This window comes from Dermochelys coriacea, chromosome 5 (assembly GCF_009764565.3).
Source record: "Dermochelys coriacea isolate rDerCor1 chromosome 5, rDerCor1.pri.v4, whole genome shotgun sequence".
Lineage (NCBI taxonomy): Eukaryota > Metazoa > Chordata > Testudines > Dermochelyidae > Dermochelys > Dermochelys coriacea.
Window position 1 is genome coordinate 52,589,668 of NC_050072.1, and position 27,393 is coordinate 52,617,060.

Consider the following 27,393-nt stretch of genomic DNA (forward strand, 5'->3'; position numbering starts at 1 on the left):
TGAATTGTTTAAAAAGCACTATTTTTTTGCTCAGCTGATCAATTCTAAAATCTTCTTTTCTACAGTGAAAGCTATACTTGTCAGCAAACATGAAATATAATTTTATTTGGGGAAGTTAGCATTTGCATATGAGTGTCTGCTAGAGAAAATATGCTATTTGTAACTGTTTTTAAAACCCATGCTACTGTGTGATTCTAGGTAGAATCCACTTCTGAAAATATATGGCTCTTCATACAGTTTCCTGATAGTGACCTATTGTAGCTGCATGGAAGATGAGCTCAAAATGCATAGTATACAGTATATCATAAAACCAAATGCAGGTATTAGCACTATTGAATAACTAGGCTGGAGAAGTGTTCTTACTTTTCCAGTAATTATCAGCCAGTTGAAGAAATAGGGCTATATCATTTGTTTACCTCCCTTAAATCTTCTCAGGGAGATAGATGTTTAAAAAAGATTGTGACCTGAGCCTATTTGATCTGACATTTCTTACCACACTCGTGAAGTTTCTGAATGTTAACAATGAAAATGGATCTGCCTGGCTTATGGTTTTTGTCTTTATTTGCACTTTAATTACATTGTTAGCCCAGCCAAGAGCTTCACAATAAATTCCATTTGTTGTAAGTGTAAACAGTAGCATTTATAAATGTACCTTAGTAGATGTAAATTCCACTATGTTTCCTGTACCACAAGGCCATCTTTGCAAATAACTGCATGAGTAAATATCAAAGAAATACTGGTAAATTCTTCATTAAAAAAAAGAAACAGGAAAACTTCCAGAAGTATTTTTAAATAGTTATGATTAATGAATGCTGTAGAAGTGAACATGAGAAGTATTAATTATAGGTGCTTTTTATTTTTTCAATAGTGACTGATAAGCTGATTGTATCCTGATGCATGATAAATAAGAAGCATGGGTTATTTGGACCATAAAGCCAACTTACTATGTGCTTTCTTGTGTATTCATAATACACAAAGAATTACCATAAGTCATTTGCATAAAACACCTGAAGGTGGCACAGTGGAAAATAGAAGCAGTAAAACTGGTCTTAAAAGCAAGTCCCTAGCTCAACTTTATATTATCTCTATTCACACAGAACATGTAAACAACTGTAAGTGTCTTAACAGACTGTTGTGGCACAACCTGATGGCCACTACTTCATCTTCCTGTATACCATTTTGCCATATCTGCTTTGTAGGTCTAGGGAGCCCTCATCAGTCATGCTCTTGAGGTGCAGGCAGAGGTTCTTCTATGCGTCCAGCTCGTTATCCTAATTTTATCACACTTTTTACAAACGCTATGTACATCTAGGCTAAGTTTGTCCCTACAAATATTGGCATAAATAATATACCACCAATATATAGCACTTTACAGTTTAAAAATATTCAACAACTAATTAATCTTCACAACACCGCAGGAGATAAGTGGTTGTCTCCCCATTTTACAGATGGAGAAACTAAGATATAGAGGTTAAGGATGCTGAGCGCCCACAACTCCTCTTGAAATCAATAGGTGGTGTGGTTGCTCAGCACCTCTGAAACATCAGATCCGAAGTGATTTGGACAGTTAGTGAGTTGGTGGTAGAGCTGGATTAGAATCTCTGAAGTACTTGGATCCTAGTCCTGTCTTCACACCACCAGAAAATGATGCCGACATATATAAAACATGGGAATAAATTGCCTAGGGAGGTTGTGGAATCTCCATCATTGGAGATTTTTAAGAGCAGGTTAGACAAACACCTGTCAGGGATGGTCTAGATAATACTCAGTCCTACCATGAGTGCAGGGGACTGAAGTAGATGACCTCTCTAGGTCCCTTCCATACCTATGATTTTGTGAAATCTAGATGGATTGCTAATGGAATATATTTCTTAAAATACCAAGGGTGACTAAACAAAGAGGTGAACACACATCTTGTTAACCATAATTAGAGAATACATTCTTGTCCCCAGGCAAACCCCGAGTACTGGGTTTTGTGCAGCAGGCCTGCACAGGGGCTGTGGGATGGTATCCTTCCCATAAGATGAACCAAATGCATATAGCAGCTGTGAGCCACTCTACTGTTCTGCAGTCTCTGCGATATAGTGATTGCCAAAAGCCTCCAATGTGCTCCCTGCATGAGGGTTTTGATAAGCGCATCTACATAACTTACCCAACGTCTCTGTGAATCTTCCCACCTCAGTGCCCTGCAGTGCACAAGGAATGTGGAGTTCCCCTGTGTGGCTTCTCTGTGCTATGACCCCACATGCTGAATGAAGTGGTGGTTTGTCTGCAGTTTTGGCCTTGCACCACAGGAGAGGAGTAGGGGACATGCTTTGCTCCTGGATCATTCCTGCTCACCTCATTCACATATAGACCTCCTGACTTCAGTGGTGCTACCTGCACAGAGGACGGATTTAGCCCCTCTTTTGCAACTATGGAAAATTTACACCCCGCGCCCCCCATGGTTATTCTGGTGAATCAAACATAAAAATCTTATTCTGCTTCAACATGAAATGGTGTATTGGGCCATGGACGTGTAACCCATTTCTTTGGGAACAGGGATATAAATAGTAACTGTAAAATACCGAATATTTGCTATTGCTATATTATGGAGTCTCCGAATAGTATAGATGCATTCATCTGGCAGTAGGCCGGAGTATGCCCAGCTGCCCCAGGGGTACACAAGAGGGAGGAGAGAGTCCAGGGGCCTTCCCTACAGCTCCTGGGGCCCTGTACAATGGTTGGATACAATCGCAGCTCCTACACTCCTGCAGGAGCATGGACTGTTCCTTCCTATCATCCCCAGCATACAAGATACCCCAAAGGGGATGGGCAGGAGGCAGAGCTGGCTGGACACACAAGAAATAGTTTAATTCACCCTCTGAAGGGGCACATTCCCCAGGAAGGTCTGGGGGAGTTCTGGCCTGGCGCTCTCTATACGGGTCAGTGCCTGTAAGTGTGACTGAGCCTAGGCTTGAGCACGAAGGAGAAGTAAATAGACCTGTTTAGTTGACAGTCAACATGTATATTAATTATGTAATTTTCCTTCAGCAATTCCAAGAACACTGTAAGTGTGTAAGCTTGTAATGACTGATACTCCTGGGACTGATGAAAACGTTACCCTTATTGAAAAACAAAACAACCCCCCATCCTCTACTTTTTATTTCTATAGTCCTTAAAATCTATAATTATTTTATAGGTTAAAATGAAACTCCTGCATTGTTTATTTAAAGTATTTATTAACTTTTATTGTGTCAGTTTTGATTTTAGTAGATATTCATGATCTCGGATTTTCCTAAATAATCATATTTATTTGAATTTAAGAAAAATTATTTGAATGACGCTTTAATGTTTCCACCTTTTATTCTCCTTAGTTACATGATAAGTAAATACGTGGTTTAAAATTGATTAGTAAAGACATTTCTAACTATTCTTCATTTCTATTAACTAAGGCCCAAATCCTGCAGTCCTTATTCAGTCAAAAATCTCATGGAGTTCAATGGGAATTTTTCTTAAGTAAGAACTTCAGGATTTAGTCCTTTATGGCTATCAGCCACTTGCCTCTTTCAGTTTTTTGGCTCCAAAAGGTCACATGTTCCCGTGTATTACGGCTTTCTCGCTCACTTTTGGTTGTTTCATTGTATCTTTCCTTTTGTAATAGTCTCTGAAGTTTTGTTCTTTGGTGAAAGATATGTGTATTTATTTGACAAATGTATTAATATCTATCTCATCATGTTAATGCACACCCAGCTGTTTTTGCATGTACTGTAACTGCTCTTTTGCCACCTGGTTATTGCTTTGAATTTTTAGTAAGGCATATCAGGCAGGGCATTGTGCACATATGCAAATTAAACATTTTCTTTTTCTGAATTCCAAACATTCTTGTTTGCAGCTGTTTTATTTTTATCTCAAAATTGTGGGAAAGTGGAATATAACTCACTTCCCCCCTCCTGCTATGGCGTCATTTTTACAAACACTGGGGAGGTAGGGATAGACCATAAAAATCCAGGGCACAATCAGGCAAAGTTCCTTCCGCTTTTATTGCTGGAGAGCACTATGACTTATTGCACCTCATATTTTGCTCATTTATGCTGGTTTGAAACTTGTATTGACTTCATCGGAGTTAAAATTGATTTAGACTGGAATCAGCGCAGAGGATTGAGCCTGTTTCCTAGATAACTAGAGGAGCTAAGATACCATGGTGAAGCATCTGATGTAAATACCTAGATAGGAGAGATGACATGGATTAGATAGAACTAGCTGTTCAAGTCATTCTTCTCTCTATCTGGAAGAAGTTTCACAGGTTTGAGCTATACAATTTCAATGTGAAAGTACACCCTTTCCCTTGTGAGTCATAAACAATGTAATGCCAATGTGCAAAGTTACCAAAAATTGAATTTCTCCTCTCCATGTTACCAGTCACAAAACTGGTAAGATTTCCTTCTCAAAGCAAACCATATTAACACGAGATATTAGTTCAGCCTAATAACATCCTCATATAATTACTATCCTCAAGTCCATACTTTAAACAAGAATGAAAATCTTGTTTTAATCCTGTTAAAAGAAATTCACGTGTCATTCACAGCGACACATTTAAACAAAGACTCTGCCTCAAACCTGGCCATTATGGACATTCTAGGCATAGGTAGAGCATAAGTATATGTCAGCGTTTCCAACTTTCATGATTTTAATCACAAGCATCTCTCTTATTGGGTGTTTTTCTTAGAACTTGAGCTCCTGGAGTTCAGGTAATGATGTGAGAATCTCCATTGGGTTTTTGTTTGTTTTGTTTTGTTTTGTTATTTTTTAAAAAGTTTATAGCCTTCAGAATTGCAGAAGAAAAACTTGAAACTATGACCCATAAAGGCTCAAAACCCAGACAGCAAATAATACAATCCCCAAATTCATTATTCTTTCCAATTTCATGATTTTTTTTGGAGCCCCACTTATGATTTTTGAAAGTTTGGTGTCATATTGATGTCATAAAGGAGAGTAAAGTGCTTCCAATTCTGAACATACTGGATGGTTTACCGAGCATAGGTATGATGAACTTCTCGGGCAAAGTAATCCCCTCCTGCAGAAAAATTAGGAGGGAGAAAAATACATCACACAAAACTCTGCCCTGTCACTTTCAGCCTTGCAGAGTGGGGAGACAGTAAGCCCTCTACAGCTCACTGCTGAGTCTCCTGGTTGTGGAGCACAGAAGTCACAGAAGGGCATTATGTAATGATAAGGCCTTTTTCTGCAGCCATATTGTAAGGCCTAAAGCCTAAGGCCTTCATCTGCAGCCAGATTAAAAGAGCAGCCAAGCAGCAGCCGTTAGCTGAGAGCAGGAAGTCGCATCCTCACGTTCCATCTAAATTACATTAAAACAATGTAATATCAGGCTGTTAAGAAGGAGACCCTTCCTAATGGCACCCACTATCACCAGATAAATAAAACAGATCTTAAGATGTGTCATAAATATAAAGGGAAGGGTAAACTCCTTTAAAACCCTCCTGGCCAGAGGAAAAACCCTTTCACCTGTAAAGGGTTAAGAAGCTAGGATAACCTCTGGCACCTGACCAAAATGACCAATGAGGAGACAAGATACTTGCAAGATACTGGAGGGGGGAGAAAAAAGGGTTCTCTCGGTTTGCGCGTTGCTTTGGCCGGGACCGGGGCAGGAGTGCAGGTCAGAACTCCTGAAAAATGCTAATAAGCAATCTAGTTAGATATGCGTTAGATTCTGTTTTGTTTAAATGGCTGATAAAATAAGTTGTGCTGAATGGAATGTATATTCCTGTTTTTGTGTCTTTTTGTAACTTAAGGTTTTGCCTAAAGGGATTCTCTATGTTTTGAATCTGATTACCCTGTAAGGTATTTACCATCCTGATTTTACAGAGGTGATTCTTTTACTTTTTCTTCAATTGAAATTCTTCTTTTAAGAACTTGATTGCTTTTTTCATTGTTCTTAAGATCCAAGGGTTTGGGTCTGTGTTCACCTATGCAAATTGGTGAGGATTTTTATCAAGCCTTCCCCAGGAAAGGGGGTGTAGGTTTTGGGAGGATTTTGGGGGGAAAGACGTTTCCAAGTGGGCTCTTTCCCTGTTAATATATTTGTTAGATGCTTGGTAGTGGCAGCAATAAAGTCCAAGGGCAAAAGGTAAAATAGTTTGTACCTTGGGGAAGTTTTAACCTAAGCTGGTAAAAATAAGCATAGGGGGTTTTCGTGCAGGTCCCCAAATCTATACCCTAGAGTTCAGAATGGGGAAGGAACCTTGACAAGATGGTTGAAGAAAACTTAGTTTGATAGCATTCTGTCTGGCACGAAATCACTTATCAATAGTTGTGATTGTGAAATCCTCATTTCTTTATTGTTTTGTCATTATGGTTCCCACTTCCCTATTGTTTGTCTGTATGGTCTCTGTCTGGTTCTTTAATTGTTTCTGTCTGTTACCTAATTAATTTTTCTAGATGTAAATTTAATTAAGATGATGGGATAGGATTGGTTAGAGAATTTTGTTACATTGTGTTAGGATTGGTTAGTAAAATTTTAGTATAATGATTGGTTAAGGTACAGCTAAAAAGGATTCAATTTTCACTATATAAATTGGGGTCCAAAAGGAAGTTCTTTGGGACCCAACTCCAGGATATAGCCCCAAAGATCAGAGCTGCCAGATCTCAACACACTGCCAATGACACTGTGCAGAAACTGGAGTTCCCCGGGCACAGATGGACCTGATCCTGACTGGCCACAAGAAAAGTTCATCTGTCTTATTGGGAGTGGTGAGCACTGTATGTGTAGCGTGTGGAGTCTGGTTTTGGTGATTGTTAAAAACTAGAGGTTATGTAGTATATTACTGTGTAAGGCTCTTTCACTGGTAAAAGATCCTGCACACCTACAGAAGTAGTATACACCCGGAGCCCTACGTATTGGGAAAGGGTGTGGGTACTTAAATTGACCAGGTTAGTTAAACCCTGAGCCCTACGAATTGGGTATGGGTGGCCCTGAGTCCTACAAATTGGGTAAGGGTAGGTGCTTTTCACCTGGAGCTCTACAATTTAGGAAAAGGTGAGGGTGCTCTATTGTGTGCAGGTAACAATTACAGCTGCTTGACGCAGTATTTCCGCTAACAGAGATTACTTAGTGGAAACTCAATGGATCACAGGGTAACATGCTCAGGAGAGGGGCTTCTCTCCAGCGCCCTTCACTCTTGCTCCCTCTATGCCCCTCTTCCTGTTGTGGAGACCCAGACAGGCAGAGGTAAAACACTACTTCCAAAGATGTTTGGTGGCCTCCAGTGACAATAGTAAAGAGTCGTCTTCTTTACCAATGAACAATTAATTTTATTAGAGTAAGGAAAATAGTATTATAAATCAATCTCTCTCTCTCACTCGCACACACACACACCCTTCACTGAGAGGCTTCTGTCTTGTCTCTTCCCAACCTCCTCCAGCCTGGCTTTAAAGGAAAAATACATAATACAACTCTCTCCCTTGCGCTGCCTTTCCTGTATAATCATTATTCAGAATTAACAGTTAATAACAAATTATAGCTCCATGAATACACCATCATCTTTATTCCTCCAGGTCTGGATATCCTCTGTCCTTGAGGAGGGTTTTGTGCCATAGATTTTCTTGAATTGTCATCTCCAAAAGACAGTTTAGAGTCCTCCTTAACAGGATTCTTTCTCATCACTCAAGTTGTGATGTGAGTGCCATGGCTACTAGTGTCATGGCTACACAGTGCTGGCCGTGTGAGGATCTGGTGGTTGGCAAGTATTGTATCATTTCAGTTTTACAGATGGGAAAACTGAGGCACAGAGAAGAAAAGTGACTTGACCACAGACACACAATAAATCAGTGGCTGAGCCAGGATTTGAACCCAAAGCTCCTGACTCAGTTATGTGAGCTAACCACAAATCCATCCAGCTTCCCTTCACTATATTAGATTAATTTCTTTATCAGGTTATAAAGGTTTTGACTATCTGCATTTAAGAGTCAGCATGTTCACAGATTGATAGATTCCAAATCCAGGGACCAATGTGATTATCTGGTTTGCCCTCCTGTACAACATATGCTATAACAGGCACTGGATCATATTATATCTTTCTCTGCTAGATATTTGTTCCCCATGTAGGTACTTTAAAACTGCAATCAAATCACCCCTTAACTTCTTTGTTACACTAAACAGATTGAGCTCGAGTCTATCATTAGAAGGCATGTTTTCTAATCCTTCAATAATTCTCAGTGTTCTTCTCTGAACCCTCTCCAATTTATTAACATCTTTCTTGAATTGTGGGCACCAGAACTCGCCACAGTTCTCCAGCAGCAGCCACGCCTGTGCCAAATACAGAGGTAAAATAACTTACTTCTACTCAAGATTCCCCTGTTTGTGCATCCAAGGATTGCACTGGCCCTTTTGGCCACACCACTGTTTATGTTCATGTTCAGATGATTATCCACCACAATCCCTTATTCTTCTTTAGAGTCTCCCCTTCCCAGGATAGAGTTCCCCATTGTATAAGTACAGCCTATACAGATTTATACTTTTACAGTTAGACATATTAAAACACCTATTATTTGCTCACATCCAGCTTACCAAGAGCTCCAGCTGACACTGTATCAGTCATCTGTCCTCTTCATTATTTACCACTCCCCTAAATTTTGTGTTACCTACAAACTTTATCAGTGATGATTTGATGTTTTCTTAGGGGTCATTAATAAAAATGTTAAATAGTGTACAGCCAAGAACCGCTTCTTGCGGGACCCCACGAGAAACACATCTCCTTGACATTTTGAAACCTACCAGTGAGCCAGTTTTTAATCCATGTAATGTGTGCCATATTAATCTTATATTGTTCTAGTTTTTTTTAATCCAAATGTCATGCAGTATCAAGTCAAATGACTTACAGAAATTTCATTTATCTATTTCATTATCTATTACTATTTCATCAACCCTATTACCTTTATCAGCCAAACTTGTACTTTCATCTATTTTCCATAAACTCACGTTGATTGTCATTAATTGTATTACCCTCCTTTAAATCTTTATTTATCAAGTCCTATATCATCCAACCCCTTATCTTGCCCAGAATTGATGTCAGGATGAAAGGCTATAATTATCCAGGTCATCCCATTTACCATTTTAAAATATTGGCATGACATTCGCTTTCTTCCAGTCTTCTGGAACTTCGCCAGTTTCTAAGACTTATTGATATTCATCATTAACGGTCCAGTGAGCTCCTCCTCCAGCTCTTTTAAAACGCTGAGGTAAATAGCTTTAAGCAATAAACAGTGAGAGCATGTCAGACCTGTGTGGGATGGAGGTAAATTTGACTCCTAAAATGAATGACTCACCACAAAATCAGGAGCTATTATTTGGTGTGCTTTGCAATAATATTTTCTACAATCTCACTTTCCAGAATGTCACATAAAAACCAAAATTGGTTGAGAAAGCAACTAAGCCTAGATGTTTGTCAAATCTTTAGAGTGTAGAAAAAAAATTGAAAGACATGCCAGATTGTTTTGTTTAAAAGTACTTGGGTGTTAAAAAACAATTTGATTTTCAAGCTTTTTTCCCCTTTTAACCATTAATTGAATCCCCTGCCGAGGAGCTGAGTTGTTTTAAGTATCTTTCTCACTCTCGCTCTCTTTGTTTAAAGTGTCCATCACTTATTTAACACATATTTTCTATATTTTACTTTGTTGCAAGAAAATGACTACTAAATACACTGTAAACTTATATAGACTTGCTAGTACCATGAAATCTCCTTCTAAGATATCTGCCAGCCTACATTTTAAATCCTACTTTGTGAGAAGGCAGAAAGATTTAGTTGACATAAACTGTGTGAAATACTCAACTTAAGACAAAAAAGTAGTTGAAATCAGTCTTTATTTGAGTCTGAGGTGCTTGTGCAAACATGATGAACCTTGTTAGAACTCAGGGTACATCCCCTAGAGGCTGGACCTGAAACATTTGGCACTAGCTGGATACCGGGGGGGATTCTAAGGTAGGGAGTTGTATATGGGATTTCCAGTGTAGAACTAGACTAGCTGGGAATGGTCACATGGAATTTATTCTGGTTCCCTGACTGGCTGAGCCTATCCTGTGTGCACAGGAGGGGCAGCAGAAGCCATTGTTAATTTCTGTTCCTAGAGGAAGAGGCTGCATTTTGTGTACTTTCTCTAAGTCAGGCACTTAAAGTTCAGATCCACAAAGCTATTTAGGTACCTAACTCCCAGACATAGGCGGAGTTGGGGAGGCGGCATGGGAGGGCAGCCCTGTTGGCCTGACTGGAGCTGCCCTCCCAAATATAGAAGTCAAACTATCTCTATGCCCTCAGACTTAGGTGCCTATGTCCCACTTTTAGACTCCACTGAGATGCACAAAACTCCCACTCAGCTGCACGCACCCAAACTCACTTGGCACCTAAGTTTTTGCAGTAAAAGTTCCCTTCGCGCCTAGGTTTCTGCCTCTGGGCATGCACTCTGTTGCCTTACTCTAGGTGTCCAAACATCTATCTCCTGCCTAAGCCCCAGAGCAATCCACAGACTAGAGGAAGGTAGGTGTTCATCTGCTTAACTCACATATCGGTCTCTGAGCCAGCCCAGGGCCCATTCAAAATCTGGCTGGAGGAATAGGTGGGGCTCACCTTATAATTTTTAACTCAGTGGTTAATGTCCTCACCTGCATTGTGGGAGACCCAGGTTCAATGCCCCCTCTGCCTGATGGGGAGAAAGGATTTGAGCAGGAGTCTCTCCAGGCTCAGGAGAGTGTTCTAATCACTGAGCTCTGGGATAGTCTGATGTGGATAGCTCCCTCAGTCTCTACTGCCAAAATTGTTCCAATTTGGCTCAATAACTAAAGTGTCCCTGGAGCAGAGGAATTGGATCCTGCGCCACCCATTTAGGAGCCCTAATAACCAGGCTACAGTGTCATTCTCCTTCTTCTGGCCCAATGACTCTTTATTTATCCAAAATGGAACAGCTTCGACAGGAGAGATTGAGGGAGGCCCACAGCAGAACATCTTATAACTCAGTGGTTACAGCACTTTCTTGAGAGGTGGGGAAGACACATGTTCAAAACTTTTCTCTGCAGGCAGAGGGGGTAATTGACTCTGGATCTCCCATATCCCAGATGAATACCCTAACCACTGGGCTAAAAGTTATCATGTGGGCTTGTGATGGGGTGTCCACAGGATGAGAAGGGGTTAAAGTGGTCATGTTGGCCTATTAGCTCCACAGGCTGCAGCTGGTGGAAGAGCCAGGGGGCAGGGAATTGATTGCAAACAGCTTCAGCTGTGCAGGAACAGGCAGGACCTATAAAGCCAGGAAGCTGGCACTATAAAGCAGCTACTGCTAGGAAAGAGCAGTTAATCCATAGGAAGAGGAAGGAGTGTTTAGAGGCTGTAGGTACCAGCACAAACTTTTGTCAACATTGGTGGGTGCTCATGGCCCCCTCCCCCAAGCGTGCAACGTTCCTCTTCCTCCCCAGGCTTGCAGCATGAAACAGCTGTTTCACAGAGCAAGTGCTGGGAGGAAGGAGGAAGAAGCAGGACCCAGCGGTGTGCTCGGGGGAGGAGGAAGAGGTGAGCTGGGATGGGGTGGGGAGCTGCCGGTGGGTGCTCCAGCCCCAGAGCACCCACGGAGTTGGCACCTATGGCTGCAGGGATGTGGCGGCTGCAGTCACTCTGTGGAAGGAGGGTTAGAGATGGTACACCCAGAGCAAGGAGGGGAACCAGGACTTGTAGGAAGTAGTTCAGGGAAGGAGCAGTGAGGATTGGGAGAAGAAAACCCAGAACTGCTGGGTGGAGGGTCCATACTCCAGTGCTAATGGTTTGTAACACAACTTACTGTAGCATGGCTGGCTTTTTAGACAATCACTATAATGTGTACAGTATTTTTTAGTTAGAAGGGTTTGGATGCTCCTGATTCTCCACAGGGAGTACAGGTCAACTCCATTTTTAGGAAAGGCCATTCTCCGCCCATTTTTTTTATTGTTTGTCTAATGTATAACTTATGGAATTGAGGTCTCCAGTCACTACGGCAATACATATAATGTGATAATTATTGGTCTCTCAATACTTCATAATTCCTTTGATTTACTAATACATTCTCTCTTGTGAAGGTTTGACTTTATAGAGGCTTTCTTTTAAGCAAACAAGCCAATTAGAAAGGCCTTCCCATAAAAAATGAACAACCTGATTCACTATCCATACTGATACCTTTTCTGTTCAGCAGGACGCATGGCAATGTTTTCATGGTGCACACACTATGGCTAAATTGTGATTGAACTCCCTGTGCAGGGACAGATGGCATTTAGTCTCCAATTTAACAAAGTACTTAAGCATGTGTTTAACTAAAGGCTAGTTTACACTGGCAGTGGTTTAAAATGGCTTGTGTGGTTGCGTCAGAGCGCTCAGAAAGAGCTCCCACCTCCACAAGGAGTGCAGCTGGGAGCGCTGTCTACACTGGCACTTTACAGCGCTGAAACTTGCAGCACTCGGGGGGGCCGGGGGGTATGGCTTTTTTGTTTTGTTTTTTTTTTCTCCACACCTCTGAGCAAGAAAGTTCCAGCACTGTAAATTGCCAGTGTAGACAAGCCCCAAATTTGTGCTTAAGCACATGCTTAAGTCCTGTTGACTTAATGTTAAGGTTCATCATGTGCTTAAGTGCTTTGCTGAATAGTCACTTAGTCACACGTTGCTTAATCAGGGCCTTATTATGTGGTGCTTGCATTATGAGCCCAAACATGACAGAATGAGTACAGCCGGAGCAAAAGGGCTGAGACCTCCTGAAACACTAAAATTGAAGAATCGAGTTCTCGGGGCCAAAGATAAAGTAAAGGCCCAAGACTTCTGCACAATAGAAATCTAGCTCTTGCTGGATATGGAAGAGAGGAGTGTTGTAGTAATTATGGTGTGCTTGCCATCTAAATTAATGCAACAGGAGCCTGCTATTCCTCTCCTTTTGCTGGTTTCTGTCAAAGCAGATACGGGCTCAGTGGCCATCCTTTATAGGTCCAGTGACCGCACTCCATATGGCCAGATAGCTTATCTGGGGTGTGCACAAGGGAATGAGGGGTCTCTGCATCCAGCACATGAACATTTTTCAAAATTTCCGATGAAAAATTAAAGGTGTTTTTGACCAGCTCCATAATTAATACAAGCTGCTATAAAAATTAGTCCAAACATTGAAAGTTGCTAGCAAGTTTATGCTAATTCCGAGGGAAGTACCAGGAGTTCCTTACTTTCCTGACACTGTGGCAGATGGTGCTAATTAACCTCTTATTCATTTCCAATAGTCATAGGTAAATCACAGGCTGGAGATATGTCCTTCACCGGTGGTTACTAACAGTGCCTCATCTTTTATATGCCCTATGTCGCTGGACTCCTCTGCCTAAGGAAGAGACAATTCAAGGTAAGGGGGGTGACTGCAAACAAGGAACAGGCACAGCAGGCCTCGGTAGATTCTTTCCTTTCTTCTTAAGGTTACCTGGGCCCATTTCTCTGCACTGGCCAAGTTCCACTCAAAGCAGGACTAAGGTTGGGTGGAGGTGGCTTATGGTGTCCCTGTGCTTTCTCTGGCAATGCCAGGCTGCGTGTAGCCCTAAGGGAACTGTTCTGGCAATTAGAAACATTCAGAGCCCAGCAGGGGTCCAGTCATGCCCCTCTGTTCTTTGGCCATAACCCCTACTTTTAGAGCTGTAAGGAAGGGGTGATAGAGTTGCTACACTGGTTCCATTTCACTAATGATCTCCACTGTAGCCGGGGATTCCCTGGTGGTTGGATATACGCTAGTGGAGCAGCACAAAGGACCCTTATCACAATTAAGAATCGGGCCTCTTATTTTCTTACAGTATTGTAATCTCTGGTGGCTCAGCCAATTAAAGAAAATGTCTATTTCATAAATGTAAGAAGGGAGCAGCATTGCCTCATTCTTGTTAAACCTTCAAGGGCACAGTTGTGTGAACAAATGTTATCAGTATCACTAAATGAAATAGGATTGGCCAGTGGAGTAATTATGTTCCCCTTCCCCCACCATCCCTTCCTCCTCATATGACCTGGAATCCTGGCAGTACACAAACTACTTACTCGCTTTCTGCTTCTGGGCTCACTGGCCAGCAAGAGGTGTCTAACTTCAGCTTCAAGGTCAGTTTAACTAACTCTTTTTACGTTTTTGTTCTTCACAAACAGTGCCATTTAAAATGGGAGGCTTATTTAAAAATGAGTTCAAAGCACCATGCATGATGGTGTAATTTGAATATAATTTACTGATTTGCATAGCTACTCAGACAGCAATGACAGCAAACTGTGTCAGCCCACTATGCGGCTGCTTCAAATGGTGACACTTAAGTAGCACTTTAAATAAACAGAAATAAAATCTGGCAGAATCATAATATTTCTACAGTCACCCTGCAGAGAAACCACCTTAAATTGTCTGTAAATGTCTGGAGTTCACTAGAAATGTTGTCTTTATTTACACATTAGATACAAGTTTTCTTGCTATATGGTGCAGCAAACCAGCTTCTTAGGGGTGATCGATTATCCACAACTCACTGGCTTGCATGAGAGTGTTTGGGACTCAGCACCTCTCCAGAATAGACCCCATGGGCCTGATCTTCTGTTGGTCACCCTCAATGGAACTATGCCAGTTTATACCCAATGAGCATCTATCACAGAATGGTGTGGGTTTTTTGGACTGTTCAACATTGTTTACCATCTTTCCCCTTCTCCTTCTTTCAGTGTAAGCTGATTTTTTTTTTAATTCCTTTAAAAAGATTAGATTTTATACAGGTTCATGGATCAATGGAGTTATGAAGAGAGAGAAATGCAATCCTGGCCTCTTCATTCATGATGATGCATATTAAAGTTAAAAGCAAAATTAGAAATGTGGTTATTGATTTCTGGAGACTTGTTTTAAACTAACTCTGTCTGAAAGGTTAACGAGCCCATTAATGGGAAAAATTCCCAATAACTTCGGTTGGCTTTGGATCAGGCTTTGTATGACACAAGTGAAGTGTTATCAGGTAACAGAATTTTGTTCTTTTTGAACCCCATTTTTTATCACTTATGAGTGTCTATTTACTGCAATAGCATCATTATCAAGAACAGCTGGTTAACAGTTTGAGTTCCATGTATGTAGCTGTCACGATTAAATTATCGGAACAAGCATTGCTTGAGTAATGTCACATTTTAGCTTTCTAAAGACTGAAAGGTCAAGCATGGCCACATACTGACAAAATCTGCTCTATTGTTTGCTATTTAAAATATGAATATATACGTTATCTGTGTGAACTTTAGCTATGGCTCTGTGATGCCTTTCAAATATCAGTCAGGATCACATGGTGTGGTAGTTAATATCAGCAGTGACTGGGCTCCAGTATTTAATCTAATTCTATTTCAAGAAACATCACTTTTCCTGTCTGCAGCCCTTCTAGTTTTTCCTCCTTTGGAAAAAACATGTGCTTCCTAATATAAACTATAAATATAAGAGAACCAGAAATTTGTCCTCAGCTACATTAATACTTGCCTAAGAAAATAGTGCTTATAATGACTTCTTCTTTAGCAATTAACTCTCTAGCTTCTTTAGTCCTCTAAAGAGAACTCAGTTTATTTGAGGGGAGGGGGTAGAATTAGTAGTGACTGCAAGATACTTCAGCTTAAAGAGAACTCAGTTTATTTGAGGGGAGGGGGTAGAATTAGTAGTGACTGCAAGATACTTCAGCTTAAAGGTTTGTATTTTAGAATCACAATTTGAATCTCCTTTGAAATTTTCAGAGGCATGAATATAATGGTTTCACCTCTCTGCAGATCACAAACTCGCTGTCCATAATCTGACACCTTTAGAATAGATTGAAAGAGCCTGCTGCTAAAAAGTCAACTGTGCTGGAAAACCCTGCCAAAAAAGAAGGTGATCACTATAGGTCAGATGTGAAACTGCTGATGAAAGTAGCACGGGGAATTTTTGCATGTGTGGATTCCTACAGACTTTATATTCATTTGTAAAATCTGATTTACAGTTTTCAAACATTAATATTAGAGATGGATCCAAACTATAAAACCATAATCTTTTGAGAAGTTCAGATCTTTGAGCTTTAAAAGAGTGTCCCCATATTTATATCTGTGTGAATGAGAGCAGGGTTTGTTTTAAGGCCTTTAAGTAAACCTTCTTCTCCTTCATAATAGTCCTAAATGCAGCTAATGTCAAGTCCTCCCCAGATGTAATGAAGAATCCTTTGAGCTGATTCCTAGTGGGTACCACCAGACTTGCTTCAGTAATTTGTCAAAATGGGATTTGATCATTTAACATTGTATGCAGTATAGCTGATTTTTCTAGTATTCAAATAACATTTTTTTAAACAAATATGGACTCCAGAAGTTTGGATACAAGCAGTTGAGCAAAGCTCCTTCCGGAGAGACTACAGAAAAGCTGTAATCTCAAAGCTCATAGTCTTCTAGGTGCTGCTTTCAATTCCCTAGGGTTTCAGGTTATCCCCTGGTTAAGAATCATTGCTCTAGAAAAGAAAAGGAGTACTTGTGGCACCTTAGAGACTAACAAATTTATTAGAGCATAAGCTTTCGTGAGCTACAGCTCACTTCATTGGATGCATTTGGGTCCAAATTGGCTCTGAGGTTTGATTACCCTTGTCTTCTGTGAAGTGATAGTGTAATGGAAGAATAGTGACAACTGCATTTAGTTCTGAAGAAAGCTGTGAAATATATGTACAGACTCAAAACTATATGCTATGTTTAAGCAGTATGGCTCCATTGTACTGTTACACTTATTTCCACACAATTAACTACTTTGTGGTGGAGATAGTTGTTCAATATATGTTTACTCTATAACTCATTGTATATTGTGGATCATTGATCAAAGACTGAAGAACCCTTCTACAAGAAGTGTACCTAGCAACAGTTGCTCTGCTGGGTGCTCTTCTAGTTTACCACAGATACTGATACTACTTTTGCCTTCAAATGTTACCACAAGTGAAAATGACCTTGGGAGTTGTGTCCAGTCCTGAAGGTGTTTTTGTGCTAGTGGCAAATCCCACTCTCCAGACTCTTGAGTGTATTCCTGACTGTGCCAGTGGCCCAGGAGCTTGGGTAAATCTCAGTCTTTGTGAGTCAAGTCCTGTGGTGATATAAAAGGCTTGCTCAAAGGCATCAGCCCATGTAGCCATTTCCGCTACAGATTTTATAGAGTTATCCCACAGGCAACTTTTTACATTGATCCCATTGCTCAAGAACATTTCTTGAATATATGCACTGACAATCAATTGGTCATAATTTTCAACTCCTTTTCCTTGTACCCGTATTCTTATTAGGTCACATTTTATAAACTGTCCCTTTATGACTCATGCCAGTACTTCTTTTAAGATTTCTAAATTTCACCTTACACATTTCAGGAGTAATCTGGAACCTTTGTAAAACAGCTTTCTTAAATTCAGAATATATCAAAGCTTCCCAAATTGGCTTTCATTAAATACATTCTGAGCTTTACCAGACAATTTTGCAATCAGTGTGGGGACTCTTTCCTCAGGAATCTTATGAATTTCAGCTAGCTTTTCAAAAGTGGTGAAGTACTCTCTCCAATGCAGTCTCTCTTCGTATGCAGGACATACCTTGTCCCACCTGAGGGTTCCTTGAGTGGAGGGAGATGTTGGTGAGTTTGGGATCTTTCCATGTTTTTCTAACCGTTACAGATTGTAGTTCCTCAGTTCCATGGCTCGCTTATGGGCTTCAGCTTCCTGTTCCTTCAGCTCCATGGCTCTCTTATGGGTGACTTCTTCAGTTTCCCATGCAGCAGCTGCTTCTTTCAGTCTCATTTCTGCCTACCACATCTGATACGGGTATTCGCACTCTTTTCTGCTGCCTTCAATCTGGCCAGCTCTAACTTTGCAGTTGTCACGGCAGCTCGTTTTTATGCTGTACTATTTCTATTTCCCTCGCCTGAAATAAGGTGACTGTCTCCAGCCACCACATGTGAGACTCACTTAAAATCACTGTACCAGGACTCCACATGTAAACTGCACTTAAAATAACAAATTGTGCATATACCCAGCTTACTGTGCCGATTTGACCTTACCCAAGGTACAATCTGGACTGTTTGAACAGCTGTGGCCCTTCAATTCTCCAACCTAGAGGGGGAGGTGCATTTTATCCTGCTTCGCTGTGAGAGCAACTGCTCCTGGTCTGCTTGCTCTCAGCCTCCAACATGTAAACGGCTCCCAGCTATAATGCATGAGTGCTAAGGCCAGCCACTCTTGAGTTACACCACAGATAAACACCATCAAATCCCCATTCCCAGACTTTCCCCCAGAAATGTGCATCTTGTACTGCCCAGCCCTCTCTTGTACAATACAAGCTGACATAACACCTGTCATTTTATTAACAGGATTTGTGCATATAATTTATTATTTCAAATAGAGTTTGCCAAACACTTCAATTCCAACACACACTGGTTTAGATAAAAACAAGTTTATTTAACTACAGAAAGATAAAGTGATTACAATAATGAGGCATAAAAGTTAGAATTGGTTACAAGAAAATAAAAGGTTTCACAGTAGCAGCCATGTTAGGCTGTATTCGCAAAAGGAAAAGGAGTACTTGTGGCACCTTAGACTAACAAATTTATTTGAGCATAAGCTTTCGTGAGCTACAGCTCACTTCATCGGATGCATTGATAAATAAAAGTAAATGCAACTAATAACTAAATGAGAAGTGAATTCAAAGAAAAAGTCTCTCGCCACATGCTTCAGCAGTCCTACTGGCTGAATTCCTTTCAGACAGGATCCCTCCCTTCCCCATTATATTTTTTTGCTTTTCTTTGAGAATCATCTCCAGCTGGGATTCAGGAGATAGAAAGTCTGTGAAGATGGGAATTTCCAGCTGTTTCTTTGAGAAGATGTAAATTTTTTGCTCAGACCCTCTTTCCTGTCAAAGAATGGCCCTTAACCCCGCAATGGTCCATTTGATTTTGTTGACCCCTAGCTGAGGCATCAGTTTGCCTTTTGTCTGAGGAACTGGTTTGTGGCTGCTTTTCTAAAGTTGGAACATGTCTCAGTAATGTCATATGGTAAAATTTTATAACTTTACATAAAATGTTGCCACACATTTTACCAGGACAATAATGCTCAGCAAATTGAGTTTTCAAATGATACTTCAAAAAGTATGCTTTATAAAAAATCTATCATAGTCTTGTAAAAGAGGTGAGCCTAGGGCTATAGACTGTCATGGTAATATATATACTTGGTGCTTTAAAAGGCTAATTTAACAAAGCTGAAACAGTTATGAGACAAATCAACAAGAGAATTTAACAGAAAAAAATAACAAATGGGAACTGTTCAAAAACATCTTACTAAATGCCCAAAAAGCAAAAATCCTATAATCAAGAAAAGACTTCCCTTTTAAAAAAGAAAAAAAGAGTGGGGGGGGGGGGAAGGCCTGGTTTGGAGGGGAAATGAAAGCATCTGTCTTTTTAATAATAAATGTAGAAAAAGGAAATTGATAGCACCAAATAAAAATTAGGAGCTAGGAATTGTAGGAAATTGATAAGGAAAGCAAAAGGCCACAATGAGAGATTTATAGCCAGCAGAGTTAAAGACAACAAAGAAATTACTTAAGTAAATTAGGAACAAAAGGAACTCTAACAATTGTATTGGTCCATTATTAGATGGAAATGGTAGACCTCTCAATAATAAGGCAGAAGAGTTCAATAAATATTTGTCTGTATTTGGGCCAGATTTATTTAAGTTTTGGAACACTGGAGTAATGACCCTTCAGTGTAGAAGACACAGTGTAACACAATCCAAATGGATAGAAATTGAAGCTAGATAAATTCAAACTACAAATAAGGTGTAAATAGTTAGCAGTGCAGGTAATTAACCATTGGAACAACTCAAGGGGTTGTAGTGGATTCTCCATCCCTGGAAACATTTATATTAAGATTGGATGTTTTTTCTAAAAGCTATGTTCTAGTTTAACCACAGCTATTGAACCTGAAGCAGGAATTAATTCAGGGAAGTCCTATTGACTGTGTTATGCAGAAGGTCAGATTAGATGATCACAATTGTCCCTTCTGGCTATAAAATCTATGGATAAACGTATGCTTCCTCTCCTTTTTACAGTCCACCAAACTCCTAGATCTCTATGAAAAAACAGCTCCTTTACCACTGTTGGAAAAAGACCTCCACCTGCCCAGTTTCCTGATAACCTAATGAGCACAGATGAACTGCATCAGCTTGACCATCTGATGGGACACCCTGCCTGATTGGCTGAGGAAGCTAGCAGGCTCACTCTTAAGCCCAGCAGCAGTTCACTGGTTTAGATATGAAGTTATATCTATACGACCAACAGATAATATAGTGAAAAATTACAAACTCTTAAATGGGATATTTGATGACCAGCTGAATTAACTTACTTAAAACTATTTCTGGAACATTCTGGGAAGTGGATAAGAAAATGGTGATAACGCTGTACAGAGTGCTCATTAGACCAATTATTGAGTATGAATGCCAGGTGTTTGGACTGGCAGGAAACAGAAAATTGAGAAAAATAGACTATATCCAAGCACAGGCATTGCGTATTGTATGTGGTACCTTCATTCCTATACGTCCGTGTGTACTACTAATAGGAGCTGGTGAAATGGCTATCCGAATGAGGCTCCTAGACTAACCTTTTGGGCCAAAGTACGAGGTAATAGTGAAGATGACAATCTGAAGCGAATATATAATGATTTTGGGGAATTAAGTGGAAGCCACGTAGGACAAAAAAAATCAAAATTCTCAGTGTAAGTAGGGTACAGAATGGTATAAAGGATCTTAATAAAAAGAAAGGATTGACAGAGACAAAATCTATAGCTCTGGGAAAATACTCTTATCACTGGAAACCATCCACTCTGAGATAGACATGGAATTGCAAAAGGAAATAACTAAAAGGAGAAGACTGATAATTGTATAAGATATAGCAAATAAATATCTTTGTGATAAGTGAGAACACTACTGCCAAATATGGCTTCAAAGAGGAAGGAGCAGGAAGAGTGGGAACAGCTTTCTGCATGCCTTCACTTGGACTCAAGAAAGCCATAAGGCCATAACTAACTTTGTATCCATCTTTAGGCTGAGGTAACTAGGATTATGCTAGCATTAAACTAGGCTTTAGATGTGTGGACAGGTGCTGTGTCCATCCTGTCTGACTCCTTATCAGGGCTGCAGACAAATTACAGTGGTAAATCTGATAGCTGAAATAATATTCTTAATAAAATGTTACTGCTAACAACTGAACTGGTGCCATTGGATATAACCACAGTGATAGTATGGATCCTGATACATGTAGGGATAGCAGGAAATGAATTGGCAAACAAACAGGTCAAAAGTGCTATTAATCATGAACAAACTGACCTAGGAATCCCTGAAGCAAATTAGAATTTACACACCTAATAAAAATGAGCTATAGAAGGAATGGCAAGAACTGTGGGCAGATGAAACACACAGGAAAATATTCTGAGAAGCAGACACTAGCTGACAATGTTGATATAATCCAAGGCACTGAGAGGAAGAACAAAGTGGCTTTATTTAGAATTCTAACAAAATTGTGGATTAAATAGTAATTTATTCCTAATTAACATGCACAAGGTGGATTATGTGTAACATGTAAAGTCCAGGAAACAATAGTTCATATCCTTTGGGATTATAAAAGTGTACTATGAAAGAAGGTGTTTATACAGAAAACTCAGAGGCCTTGAAGTAAAAAAATTTTTCCTTGCAAAATCTGTTGAGAATACAAGGACGATGGGGCCCAGTAAAAAAAAAAAAATCTCTTCTGCTGTTCTTTAAGAATAGTGGGAAAGGTGCAAGACTCTAAGTCATGAACAAGACCAAGTACAGTGCATGGCAGTCATAGACTCAGGAAGTAAGTCTGCTATGCCACAAAACTGAAGAAGTTCACTGATTATTCAAACCATTTGTCATAGCTCCTGTGTCTGCTTGTTCCTAGCCTTGCTCCTACCTTGTTTCCTCCCTGCTCCTGTCTCAGACTTAACCCTGGCTCTGCCTTGCCTAGCTCCAGGTAGCCTGGCTCTGACCTTGACTCCTATTCTTGATTTCTGACCTCCACTGTGACCCTTGGAATCTGGCTTCTGACTCTGAGCTCAAGCTCTGACCCTCAGCTCTGGTATCTGACTCTGTCACTGATCCTACACTCGGTGTTTGATGCCTGGTCTAACCAGTAGGCCTGATTATCCACATCCTGGCCGCTGACATAGACCAATCTTCCTTGACAATTTTGTACTCTTTGGATTTCAATGAAACCAAAGATCTTGGTTATATACAGTGAAATGTACAAAAATGTACAGTGAAATATACAAAAAGTGAAATCCCTGCAAAGAGGGATGCGTTAGGTTCTACAGGAAAATCTGCCTTACAGCATGGTGTTTCTGATCAAGAGACTTCTCAAAGAATAAGGGACATTCTAACTATCCTGCTGAATGTAATGATTACCATTTCAACTAAATGGTGCTCCTATTTCAATACAAACAATAATGTCATTTATAATTAATATATGAATTGTACAGATGATACACATGCACAATATTTGCAGATTCAGTGTGTGCTCCAGTATCATATGCATTTATATTCTGAAACAACAACAAGACAGTGTCAAGGGGCAGTACACAGGTAGAGTAAGAGCAAGACCCCTATGAAGACAACAGTGCCAAAAGGAAGATACTCTGATAATGGAGCAGACCTTTGTTTCCATTCTAGCAGGAAAACAATCCCCCTTAGCACAAAACATGGCTTGCAAGAGGAGCATTTTGGTCTCTTAATCAATGTTATAGACCTGCCCAACCTATTAAATCCTGGCAACGGGGGAAGATTGCTCAGCTGCCTGAACGTGGTAGGGAGGGACAAGATAACTCTTACCAGACAGGCAGTAGTGGCTGAAGGTGTGGCTGTTCGTGTGTCATCTAGCTAGATGTATTGTATGTGAGGGAGGGGTCTCCCGCACTTTTTACAGAGCGAGAGAGAGGGTTGACCAGCAGTGCATCAGTCTTCCCAACAGCAGATTTATTGCATTTTCTAAACCCTATTGCCATTCCTTCCTTAGTGTTTGTGCTACAGCCACTCTGATATTTCAAACAAAAAGTCTCTTCCCCTGTTCTCCATGCTTCACTGCTTTGCTTTTTTTAGATAGACACTTTGTCTGCAGGCCCCTCCTTTTCCATGTCCTTTCCTTAAGCATTTATTCTTCCTTCTATTTCCAGGTTGTCCACTTTACACAAAGCATAGCATCTGTCTACCTGAATCGGATCTATCTGTTAGCTGATGATCCAAATTATACACAGCAGCACAGTTTGCTGTTTATGGGCCAAAGCCTGTGAGGTGTTTAGCAATCCTGGGTGGAGGATGCTCAGCTCCTCACAGGATTAGGTGCTACCATATCTGATAATGTCGTAAGGTTCATGAGACAAGAAGAAATGCATTGAAATAGGAGTTAAAGGACTATCAACTGTTACCAACTTTAGAAAGTACAGTACATGCTAGTTTGAGTTTTTTGAAGATATTACAGAAGTGAATAACTTCAAACATACGTCACAATCACACAATTCCCATCTAGTGCCTAAGTCCTCAGCTGATTTTGTATGTGTAGCTAAAAACATAAGAATGGCCATAGTGGGTCAGACCAATGGTCCATGTAGCCCAATATCTTGTGTTCCAACAATGGCCAGTGCCAAATACTTCAGAGGGAATGAACAGAACCAGGCAATTATCAAGTGATCGGTCCCCACATATGGCAGTCAGAAGCTTAAGTATACCAGGAGCATGGGATTGCAAGCCTGACCATCTTGGCTAATAGCCAATGATGGACCTATCCTCCATAAACTTATCTAATTCTTTTTTGAACCCAGTTATCGTTTTGGCCTTCACACCATCTCCTGGCAACAAGTTTCACAAGCTCACTGTGTGTTGTGTGAAGACACTCTTCTTTGGTTTGTTTTAAACCTGCTGCCAATTAATTTCATTGGAAGACCCCTGGGTCTTGTGTTATATGAAGGCATAAATAACACTTCTTTATTCACTTTCTCCACACAATTCATAATTTTATAGTCTTCTATCATATCCCCCACCCACTTAGTTGTCTCTTTTCCAGGCTGAATAGACCATCTTTTTAATCCCTCCTCATATGGAAGCTGTGCCATACCCCTAATCATTTTTGTTGCCCTTCTCTGTATTATTTCCATATCTTTTTTGAGATGGGGTGACCAGAACTGCATGCAGTATTCAAGATGTGGGTGCATGAGGGATTTATATCATGGCATTTTATCATCTGTCCCTTTCCTAACGGTTCCTAACATTCTGTTAATATTCAGCATCAGTCAAAAAAGCTGAGTGGATATTTTCAGAGAACTATCCACAATGACGCCGAGATCTCTTTCTTGAATGGGAACAGCTAATTAAGACCCCATCATTTTTTATGTATAGTTGAGATTATGTTTTCCAATATGCTTTACTTTGCATTTATCACCACTGAATTTCATCTGACATTTTGTTGTCCAGACACCCAGTTCTGTGAGATCCCTTTGTTACTCTTTACAGTGTGCTTTAGACCAGTAGGTCTCAATCAGGAGTACACGGAGGTCTTCCAGGGGATACATCAGCTGATCTAGATATTTGCAACTCATATAGATACAGGCTACGTAAAAAGCACTAGTGAAGTCAGTATAAACTAAAATTCCATACAGACACAGTATAAACTAAAATTTCATACAAACAATTACTTGTTTATACTGCTCTATATACCATACACTGAAATGTAAGCACAATATTTATATTCCAATTGATTTATTTGTATTATATGGTAAAAATGAGAAAGTCAGCTATTTTTCAGTAACAGTGTGCTGTGCCACTTTTGTATTTTTGTGTCTAATTTTTGTAAGCAAGTAGTTTTTAAGTGAGGTGAAATTTGGGGGTACGCAAGACAAATCGGACTCCTGAAAGGGGTACAGCAGTCTGGAAAGGCTGAGAGCCCACTACGTTAGACTTAACTACCTTGAGTAAGTTCGTATCATCTGTAGACTTTGTCGCCACTCTGTTTACCTTTCTGTCAAGATCATTTATGAATATGTTGACCAGCACTGGTTGCAGTACTGACCCCGTCTCTTGTGTTATGTGAAGGAGTAAATAACACTTCCCTACTCCCCTTAGTTGTCTCTTTTCTAGGCCGTACAGTCCCAGTCTTTTTAATCTTGCCTCATAAGGAAACGATTCCATACCATTAATCATTTTTGTTGCCCTTCTCTGTACCTTTATATAGTGGCACTACGATATTTTCTGTCTTTTATTCTCTCTACCTTTCTTAATGGTTTATAACACTCTGTTAGCTTTATTGACTGCCATTGCACTTTGAGTGGATGTTTTCAGAGAACTATCTGCAACGACTTCAAGAGCTCTTCCTTGAGTAATAACAGCTAATTCAGAACCCATCATTTTGTATGTGAAGTTGGGATTATGTTTTCCAATGTGCATTACTTTGCATGTATCAACATTTAATTTCATCTGCCATTTTGTTGCCCAGTCACCCAATTTTGTGGGAGTCCTGTGTAATTCTTTGTAGTCTGCTTTGGACTTAACTATCTTGAGTAATTTGGTATCATCTGCAAACTTTTCCACCTCACTGTACACCCCTTTTTCTAGATCATTTATAAATATGTTGAACAGCACTGGTCCCAGAACAGACCCCTGGGGGGGGCACCACTATTTACCTCTCTCCATTCTGAAAACTCACCATTTATTCCTACCCTTTGTTTCTGTCTTTTAACCAGTTACTGATTCATAACCATGACTGCTTATTTTGTTTAAGAGCCTTTGGTGAGGGACCTTGTCAAAGGCTTTCTGAAAGTCCAAGTACACTATATCCACTGCATCAGTCTACCTACATGATTCTTGACCCCCTTAAAGAATTCTAATAGATTGGTGAGGCACAATTTCCCTTTATAAAAGTCATGTTGACTCTTCCCCAACAAATCATGTTCATCTATGTGTCTGATAATTCTCTTCTTTACTACCATTTTCAATCAATTTGCCTGGTACTGAAGTTAGGTTTACCTAACTTATCCTGTATTGCCAGGATCGCCTCTGGAGTCTTTTTAAAAAAGTGATGTCACATTAGCTATCATCCAATCATGTGGTACAGAAGCTGATTAAACAATAAGTTACAAACCACAGTTAGTAGTTCTGCAATTTCATATCTGAGTTCCTTCAGAGCTCTTGGATGAATACCATCTGGTCCTAGTGACTTATTACTGTTTAATTTATCAATTTGTTCCAAACTTCTTCTATTGACACCTCAGTCTGGGATAGTTCCTCAGATTTGTCACCAAAAAAGAATGGCACAGTGTGGGAATCTTCCTCTCATTCTCTGTAGTAAAGCCCAATTCAAAGAATTCATTTAGCTTCTCTTCAATGGTCTTTCTTCTATGAGTGCTCCTTTAGCACCTCGATAGTCCAGTGGCCCCACTGATTGTTTGGCAGGCTTCCTGCTTCTGATGTACTTTTAAAAAAAACTACTGTTAGTTGTTGTGTCTTTTTGCTACTTATTCTTTAAATACTTTTTTGGTCTGCCTAATAATACTTTTACACTTGACATTCCAGAGTTTATGCTTCTCTCTATTTTCCTCACTAGGATTTGACTTCCAGTTTTTACAGGATGCCTTTCTGTCTCTAACTGCCTCATTTATTCTGTTTAGCCATGGTAGTATTTTTTTTTGGTCCTCTGTATATATATATATATTTTTTAATTTGTGGGATACTTTTAGTTTGAGCCTCTAATATGGTGTTTTAGACAGTTTCCATGCAGCTTGCACGTGTTTCACTCTTCTGACTCTTCCTTTTAATATCCATTTAACTAGCTTCCTTATTTTTGTGTAGTTCCTTTCCTGAAGTTAAATGTTACAGTGGCGGGTGTCTTTGGTATTTTCCACCCTCACACAAAGATGTTAAATTTAATTACATATGATCATTATTACCAAGTGGTTCAGCTATAGAACACATTGTGATTGGTTCACAGATATAAACCACAACGTTAGTAATATCATAGTACTGCGAATAGTGGTTTTCTTAATGGAGTGGTGTTATTATTTGTTGTGCACACTACATCTCTGGAAAGGGCTTCAAGGTGAAAAAATATGCAGTCAGTCAATTGCTCCTGGAACAAAGCATAGGACTTCTGTGTCACATCCTATTAATATAAGGAATTGATGGAATGTGAAAACAGCTATCAACGTAGTGCATCCTTGCCAGCAGAAATCATGTGAGATAGCTAAATATAATGGCCTGCCTAATGTCATTACCATTTCCATTACTGGTGGAATATCGTGTAGCCAGCACAGACAATACTCTGGTTATTCTTGAAGGACTCAAATTATATT

The 27,393-nt window shown here is 40.0% G+C and overlaps 1 protein-coding gene across 1 annotated transcript in view; it reads left to right on the forward strand.

Moving 5' to 3' along the window:
• Positions 1-11,328: 11,328 nt before the first annotated feature.
• CKMT2 (creatine kinase, mitochondrial 2) overlaps positions 11,329-27,393 on the forward strand; it is a 41,271-nt gene continuing 25,206 nt past the window's right edge. The window contains exons 1-5 of the mRNA XM_043515160.1: positions 11,329-11,379; positions 13,271-13,386; positions 14,045-14,117; positions 15,780-15,879; positions 17,584-17,631. The gene's annotated coding sequence lies outside the window, so the exon portion shown is untranslated. The remainder of the gene's footprint in view (positions 11,380-13,270; positions 13,387-14,044; positions 14,118-15,779; positions 15,880-17,583; positions 17,632-27,393) is intronic.